Source organism: Palaemon carinicauda, chromosome 5 (genome assembly GCF_036898095.1).
Source record: "Palaemon carinicauda isolate YSFRI2023 chromosome 5, ASM3689809v2, whole genome shotgun sequence".
Classification (NCBI taxonomy): Eukaryota; Metazoa; Arthropoda; class Malacostraca; order Decapoda; family Palaemonidae; genus Palaemon; species Palaemon carinicauda.
In genome coordinates, this window is record NC_090729.1 from 62,508,532 (window position 1) to 62,517,994 (window position 9,463).

A 9,463-nucleotide genomic window follows, 5' to 3' on the forward strand; every position below is an offset into this window, starting at 1 on the left:
AAAAAGGAAATAAGTATGCTTCTTAGAAGGAAAATAAAAATACCCGTCATTTTTCATGGATAACTAAACAGAAATTGTGCCACCGAAATAAAAAACTTTGAAATTTGCTACAAACAGTTTTTCACATGATTATATTATTCATGCAAACAAATTGTATATCTTTTTACCCGTACGGAAATGAGGAATAGTAAACGGTTACAATTACAATGAAAGGAAGAATTGCATATAACAATACTCTTTGTCATTGTCCATGACATAGTCAGTGAACAATGCATGGCACTTAGACAGCTTCTTAGGGTGTATTGGTACCACCAACATGGTTGAGATGGGGGTTGACTGATTGTGAGAAAAGTCGAGGCCGCTAATAGGGGAAATATCCTATTTCTTAGCAAGAGACCTCCACTGCCATCAAATTATATTCTGTACTGCCAGTGGGGAAGGGAATCCACCACTGACACCGTACGGTCCCATTCATTTGTTAGTAGGTTTTCCACTCGCTCGTGGGCCACTCCTCCTAAGGGTTTGAGTGTCTTGCTGGGGTGACTACCACCGATTTTCTCTAATGGTAATGATTGGAATCTCGTGATTCCAATGTCTGTCAACCAGCAAATGTGGCCATGCCGTAGGAACGCCATTTCGTAATTGCCTACCAGTTTCCATATGTGCAGCAGACTAGTTGATATCGCGAATGTGAGTGTTCAAATATTGTAGTATCACGAGCAATTCCTTATCGCAGTCTAGGCTGTCCCCTACAGTGTGTTTTCCGTGATTATCCTTTTGGCGGTTTTTACCGCTAATTCTACTTTCCCACTTCACTGTAGGTAATTTGCAGATGAAGAAAGCCGACATATATTGGCTCACAAGGTTTGGGCCTCCGTCCTTGGACACCTCCTCTGGGGGCCTCCACTTCATGAAATAGCCTCTTAGCACGGAAATTACTCTGGAAATTGGCACCATTAGGGAAATGGGATATTGCCAGCCATCCCCACCCGCCCATCTAACTGAAACATAACATTGACCATAAATTATAAGGGGTAGTTTAGGGGTTGCGTGACAGTTATTGAATCCTCTGGTGATAAAGGTGCGTGTGTGTTGCAAACAGTACACCAGTTCCTGTTCTGATGAAGGTTGCCTCAATACCAGGACAGTAGAAGGACTGTTGAGCCTTCCTGAACCTGGAGTCAATTCCATGAAGACCTGCATGAAGGTTTGCTGCGATCTGTCGACGAGGTTCCTCTTGGATTACTAGTCATACATACCCAACTTCGTATGTGTAAAGTACTTGGTTTTCTGAAGTTAATAGGCGATGTCTCATAACATAAAACGGCTTAAGGCCGGCTACTTCTGGCGACTTCTGCAGGTGCCAATGGCCTGCAGATACCTTTGCTATCAGTTACATGTATACAGGATCCTTTGGTGCCCCTGAATTGACTGTTTTCACGTCCATCGTGAGCTCCTCCTAACATAGAGTATCTATTGCTGCTAAAGCGATGGCTGCTGCCATGTCGTCCTCCAACTCAGCATCACATTCCTCAGGGAAGGTTCTCAGGGCCGGAAAACTAGATAGAAAGCTTCCCGCACAATTCCTCCAACCTGGTAGATACCTAATAGTATATTTAAGTTAGATGGTCCTCTCTTTCATTCTAAAAAATCATGAGTTAACGATATTATGCCAGTGCGCTACTCCTAGGAGCTTGATTAGGTAGCAGAGATTGGAGTACTAATCTAGCCTTCCTTAGGCACCAAACGAAACCCAGGTCAACCCTTCTATTGTTTCGGAACCAGATTCTTCACATTGTAAAGTGGAGCCAACACAACATTGATCTTTGCCCTGATTGGAACATGGAGGTTGACAACTCCATTTAACATTTTTCAGAGGCTGCGGATGCTGGAACCCTAATTGGGGTACCAAGTGTTTCAGATGTGGTAACGTTGATAAATCCGGTCGGGAAGGCCTCGATTGCACGTTGCTCATATGCCATCCATAAATGTGCACATGCCACATCACAAAGGTCTGGTTGAGTGGGAATCAGCAGGCCTGCAGATCTCCGGGAAGCAGCCGTAGGCCTACGTGCAGTCTGCATTCTGGTTGTTTAAGATCATAAGCAACACACTGCTCCATGTAGGAAGTTTAGGACTGGAGGATGTCAATGAGATACAGGTTGTTCAGAAAGGAGTATAATTTAAGACAATACATCTCCTACAAGAGCTGGATATAGACTCGGTGACCCAACCTGCAGCAGCCTCCAATGCATGAGTCAGGAATAGATTCCTACCTACATAGGGAGAGCATATACTTACATATGATCTTACATGTAATAATTCTCTTAGTGAGGCAGATTTGCACCACCTTTTGGTCACATTATTTGTTTTTATGAAAATTTATCATGACCATCACAGCATTTGCTTGTATCATATTTATACTATTTCTAACTCTAGGTGTTTACAAAAAATATTCAGTGCACTTATTTTTATTTTTCAATTCAGAAAGTAAACTACACACAATGTTTAACAAGACTCATTTACACTTACTCAGAAGGTTGCCCTTATAGCTCGAAAAAATTTCCTGATAGCAGAATGGTCTGAAGTATTTTTGTCCGTGTACCATCATTGTTTTCAAATAATTACTAAGTAATACTAATCAAAACTTATTTACTACCCTAAATTTCTCCCACATATAGAGGTTTTGTCAAGTAAAAATGTAAAAAAATCAATATATCATAAATTATCATGATGGTAAGTCTATTTTTAATAATAACACCCACTAGAGTCAATGCTAGAAGCTTAGTTTAGGATAGTGCGGTTGTTACTCGATGTTGGAATTAGGAATTTGTTAATGCTGTGTTTTATGCAATTTATCCAGCACTACAGCATCTTCAAAACAAAAACTTTGCTATGTATTTATGAAAAAAATTGCAAATCGTATCTATAGAGACTCACATATTAATATCCCACTTCTTTTTTGTGTTCCGATGAAACCATGAATTAGGTTGAATAATCTTGTATGAAGATAGAGTTTCCGATTCTTTTCCATGTTCCAAGAAAACCAAAAAGAAAACATGAATATATCCAATGGAAGTGACCAAAGTTCCTGTGTGGGTAAACAGATTCATGTACTTAAAAAGTATCAAATGAAAAGTGAGAAAAAACCAGAGCATTTACCAAAGCAAACGAGATTGAAGATAACACTTGGGTATCAAAGGTTAATTAAGAGGTGAGTTCAATGTTACTTTCAATGACCATTCAAATGTTATGTTAACTATATTGACCATGAAGTTTATCTTTATTAGAGATATCATTAATAGCAATAAAAACTGTTGAATTTTAGCAAAGTTTCTTCATATAAGAATTTAATTAAATTTTGCTAAAGAAAATCCTCAGAATATTATTATAAGTTAGTCTATGACAGAGGGTCATCATCATCCAGATCTTTGCACTAGCAATGTCTCTTTTACTCTATATAACTCATTTTCCTCCTAATAGAGTTGAACCGAAGAATCTCCCATTTTAAAGCAAGATTGATCTTGTCAAAAAAATCATAAAAGAAATGAGAACATGAGTGCTAACTCTCCTTTATAGGTGAAATTAAATGCATATCCTATATACACATTTATTTGATATTTATGGTGTAAAACAAAACATATTGAGATGATGTAATTACCAAAAGGAGATCATAAAACAGAAGTTAAATCGGGTATTCTTCAACAAGGAAAGATTTAATTTTTCTTGTATTTTCTTAATTTCTTTGGCATGACAATGAATCCTGAGCTCATGAATATTATCAATGATCATATCTAAAATGACCAAAATAAAAAAATTTCATATTGTTTGCACCAATTTATTTTTTTGTGAAATTCGACAAGTATAATATAGGAAAACTATGTTCAGACTTTTTCATAAAAAGATTTATTTTGCTGTGTAACAATATTTTTTGTTATAATTTGGAGACATGACTGAGGTGTATTATCAAGGTAAATTTCTAAAACCTTTGATACAAATTGAACATTTTTATTGATTTTCTTCTATGTGAATTCATCAATTCAAATTGTTACTCTGACAGTAGGGTACTGTTGAAGAGTTTTCTACGGTGTACTTTGATGAACTCATCAGCAATATCTGTCAATTCTAGTTGGACTTTGTAGTGGAGGGTTGAGGGTCGGCGGTCGGTCATTCTATTCTTGATGTGTGTGTCCTTAGCAATCTGATAACTTATAGTGTTTTTAAGCTCCGGCTGACATGGCTGGTAACACAAAAAAGGATAAACAGTGAACATAAGTTGGAACAAGCATCTGTATCTGCATATGACAATGCGTCCATGAGTGTGTCTGGAAGCGTGCCTTTTAAGGAACACTACATCATTTCCCATCATCAGAGCTCATTTTAAAGTGACAGCGAGCTTGGACGGTCTTCTTTCCTTAGTAGTAGGTACGTGGTGATGTCTTCAAACAGAATGAAACGTTATGTTGCAAGTATCGGGACCAGATGCAGTATGCTAGAAACCGGCTGATATTCTTCTGCCGAAAACCTATCCTTCAGCTGTTGTAAAAGGTCATCAACCAACGGGATCGCCATTTTGCACTTTTATTATTGAAGTGGTGTGACTGACTCAGTGTTACTTGGATGCCATTGCACTCGAGTTGAGCGTAGCATGGTTTCAGTACATCCATCTTTCTCTCCAATGTCTTTCACTTCATTGTCGTACCACTGCTGAAACTCACTCAGCATTAATGTTAACTCTGAGCCCTTGGATATCTTGTGTGAAACCGCAACCATGTGAATGCCCAGCTCATGCTTTTTGTAACTTTGATGCTAGAGATTTAACGTAATCCAAGCCATTTCTCAAAGTCACAAATGATATCACATGTTAAAAATTCTAAGCAAATTACAACATAGTATTAAAATTTCTGGAACAATTCAAGACACATGTGGTGTTCAACCCACCGAGTTTTGCACAGGCCTATCAGTTTTAGCAATGTTTGTATTCATTCACTCTTTCCTAATATATTATTATCATTTTATTATTATCATTATTATTATTATTATTATTATTATTATTATTATTATTATTATTATTATTATTATTATTATTATTATTATTATTATTATTATTATTATTAGCAAAGGAAAAACCCTACTTTGAAAAGCAAGATGCTATAAACCTAACGGGAAAAATAGCAGAGTCAGGAAATGATATAAGGAAGTAATTAACCGAATGAGAAAAAATGAATAAAATATTTTATAAACTGTAACAACGTCAAAACATATGTTATATATAAACTATAAAAAGACTTATATCAGCCGGTTAAGCATGGAAACATCTGTTGCAAGTTTGAACTTTTGAGGTTCTACCAATTTAACTTACCGATAAAGATCATTCCATTTCATGGTCAAAACAGCCATAAAACTTCTAAAATATTATTAATATTCACCCTCATGATTTTGAAGGCAAGGCTATTAGAATTAACTGCATGCCTAGTATTACGAACAGGAGGTATCTGTCTGGAAAGATATGAAGGTAAAGGATGATCAGAAATACGAAACATTTTATGCAACATACATAACCAACTAATTGAATTGCGGTGCCAGAGATCAATACCTAGATTAAGAACTAGAAATTTGATAGACCGTAAGTTTCTGTCCAACAAATTCAGATGAGAATCAGCAGGTAAAGACCAGGAAATAGAAAATTATTCGAAACAATGTAAAATTCAAGAATTAAAACAAGTCTCAAGAGTAGATCAATTATTGAAAATATCAAAATAGCTCAAAAACCAGTTTTCTTTGAATTGAAAGATGATACAGAGCTAATGTGTTTGTAAAAAGTATATTTGCTGTTGTGAATCACACCTAAATGTTTATAAGAGTCATAAAAAATTTAAGAAACATTTTCAATGCTAAGATCTTTATGTTAAGGAGCCATTGTCCTTGTTCTACTTACAAGAATACTTTGAGTTTAGTTCAGATTAAACTTCAAGCCCCATAACTTGCGCCATACGATTATTTTAGCTAGATCTCTATTAAGGGATTCAGCATTTCGATATCTACATTTAAGGTATGGAATTAATGCAAAGTGTGTAGCATCATCTACATATGCGATAAGCTTGTTTTTTAGACCAAACCAAGTGTCATATGTATGAATTATGAAAAATAAAGGAGCAAGAACACTACACTAGGGATTACAAGATATCACATTCCTATACTGACTATAGTGTCCATCGACACCAATTTGCGATGTATGGAACATTCAATATTGATGCTTAGAAACGACCCACCCACTCCCAAATGTACCTTTCTTAACTGGAACAGGTTAGTTATATAAATACTCAAGCTCTGACCAAATAAAGTCCAGTTGCATTCACGAGTCTCTCAGCTACAACTTAACTGCTCTTCGGCACATTGTTGACCACCGGGGTGTTAAACTACCTCCCGTGCCTTAATCCTTGATGATGCTGTCCTCAGACACTGACTAAGCCATTAATGCCACACCTTGGAGACTTTAACCTGGTTCCCAAATGTTGAAGTCAAGTTTTGCTTATAGAGCGTAACCCTGTCAAACACTAAAGCTGAATATGTTCTCGCTACCATCCCTGGGGACACTTCCCTGAAATCTCCAATTGGCTATTCAAAGACGGGGACACCCCATAATGTATGAAGACCTCAGATCATACGTCCTAGAGCACTACTCGCTATCAGCGACCACCCACATAGCATAACTTTTTTAGCTCTCAATAACCTTCGGGACTATATGGCTTAGCTCTCTCTCATGGACATGACCAGTATTGTTCACCTGCTTCCTAATGCTGCGTTTCTCGTTGTGAAGTGAATGTACTTCATGCAATTTGTGTAATGTGCTTACACGAATCGGTACAAATGTCATCCCCAATGTTGATATTTTGCCCAAGAAGGTCCTGATGACCAAAGTCAATGCCCTATGGACAGCCACTTCAGTGCCTTCTGGACCTCCCCCCAAGCCTCCATTTCTAAGGAGGTGAACGAACTATTCAACTTTGACCGAAGTTAACGTGGTTGCCATAGGACACAGTCGCACACCCTCTGACGTGCCAGAGGGTGGACAGCATCCTAGGGGTACTCTACTTCTGTGAATGTTACGTGGGCGACATGCTTTTCTTCTCTTTTTCCAAAGAGGTACACCTCCTTTATCTATGAACCATACTCGACCACCTAAAACAGAATGGCCTTGTGATACTGCATGACAAGTGCACTTTGGTGCCAACGAAGTAATATTCTTAGGGTACCACTTCTCTCCTGAAGGAGTTCACATCCTACATGAAAAGTAGCAGCCATTCAGAACTTCCTCACGGCTTCGACCATGAAAGCACTGCAAGAATTCTTAGGCATGATCAACTATTATCACCGTTTCCTGCCATGAATCACCACACCTTGCCCCCTCTATTCCTCCTTCAAAGAAAGCCAAGAGACCTGGAGTGCAGTCCTATTCCAGAAAGGGCCTTCTGCAACGCAATGAAAGCCATATCAATCACTGCTGCTCTTACTTTTCCTGTGCCACATTGACCTCTCCTTTTCTTCACCGATGCTAGTGACGTTACTATTGTGGCAGTCCTCGGGCAGGTGTTCAATGGCTCTACACGCCCATTGGCCTTCTTCAATAGAAAGCTGTCCATAATGGAATCCAGCTACTTCACCTTCAACTGCAAATAGCTGGTAGTGCATTTAGCTGTCCCTAACTTTCCGTTATTTCTCGGAAAGAATGTCATTCATCATTCGCAAGGATCACTAGCTTTGTTTTCATAAAGCCATTAACAGGGAAAATGCAACGTCTGCCTCGTGTATATCTGACCTATCAATTATGGACATCATTATCGAATCTCCTGGGTCTCACATTTCCTTAGAACAATGCATACAACCTTGCTTTCACCAGTATGGTTGAACGTTATCATCGTACCATCAAAGCAGTGTTGATGTCCCGCTGCAAGTGCTCTGACTGGTTTACCCAGTTTCTCTGGATCCTCCTGGTATTCAGAACCACTCCTAAAGATGCCGTTGATGTCTCGGTATCTGAAATGGTGTATGGCAACCTGTTGGATTTCCTTGCCGGAATTCTTCCATCTGAAACCTCTTTCGAAAATCTCCAGCAGGTAAAAAAATTTTTTGGGAAAATTTTCTCCGTGCTGTCAAAATTAAAAGTCCCAGCTAAGCAACACACCAACTGATCAGCACTCATGAACATATGTTTTCTGTGCAGTGGCTATAGTAAGCCACAGTTAATGCCCCCTTAACAGATCTTTCCCCCTGACCCGCTGTACGCCGAAAGCATTCCTCCTCAACATGTGTGACAAAGAAGACTGGGTCTTCCTAGATAACCTAAAACTATCATATCTCCTGTCAGATGATCTGCCTACCTTACGCTTCTTAAAGGCAAGGCGTCCTATTTCACATGTATGTCGTCTTTTGGGAGGAGCCATGCATCGCTCAAGTATCAAACATGCTAATATACATTGCAACAATATTTCAAATTTTTTGTTTATTGTTTTTATCGCTCTCCCTTTTCAATGATAACCTATCTATTCGTGAATTTTCCTGCACCATTGGGTTTGAATATGTGTGGGGTTCTTGACCGGAAAAGGTTGTGTAAATACTCATGTTCCGACCAAAGAAAGTTTAGTTGTATCCACAAAAGACTTTCAATAACAACCTAATAGTTGGCCGGCATATTATGTAAGTGATTATAAGTACTCAATATATATATATATATATATATATATATATATATATATATATATATATATATATATATATATATATATATATACATACATATTCTTCCTCTTCGTCTAAAGCTTTTCCTGCTATGAAGGGTCGCTATTTCTAGAGAGCCGTTTCCAAGTTCTTCTATCTCCGATGTCCTCCATTGTGAGATCTTTCTCCTCCATATCTGCTGTTATACACTCTATCCACCTTCTCTTTGGTCTCCCCCTCCTCCTCCTACCTGGAACATCCATATCCAGAATCCTCTTCAAAAAATACTCCTGGTCTCTCTCCATCAGTGCCAAAACCAGTGTAGTCTCTTTTCGTGGATTTTCTTTGACACCTCTGTAACTTTTGTTGTTCCCCTTACCAAGTCATTCCTAACCTTATCCAGTCTCGTGATCCCAGCCATCCATCTTCGCATTCTCATCTCTGCAACATTCATATTCTTCTCAAAGATCTTTTTCATGGGCCAGGTCTCTGCATTATATGTCATGGCAGGTCTGACTACAGTTTTATGTACCTTTCACTTTAACTTTCCGTTTATCCTTCGATCACACAACTCTCCCGACACTCTTTTCCAATTATTCCATCCAGCTTGAATTCTACTGTTCACTTCCATTTGGAGTTCTGCTGTTTCCTCCACATATGGCCTTAGGTACTTGAATTTTTCTGTCCTCTTTACAATTTCACCCAGCAAATGTATATCATTTAATTGGTTTGTACGGGTTGCAAC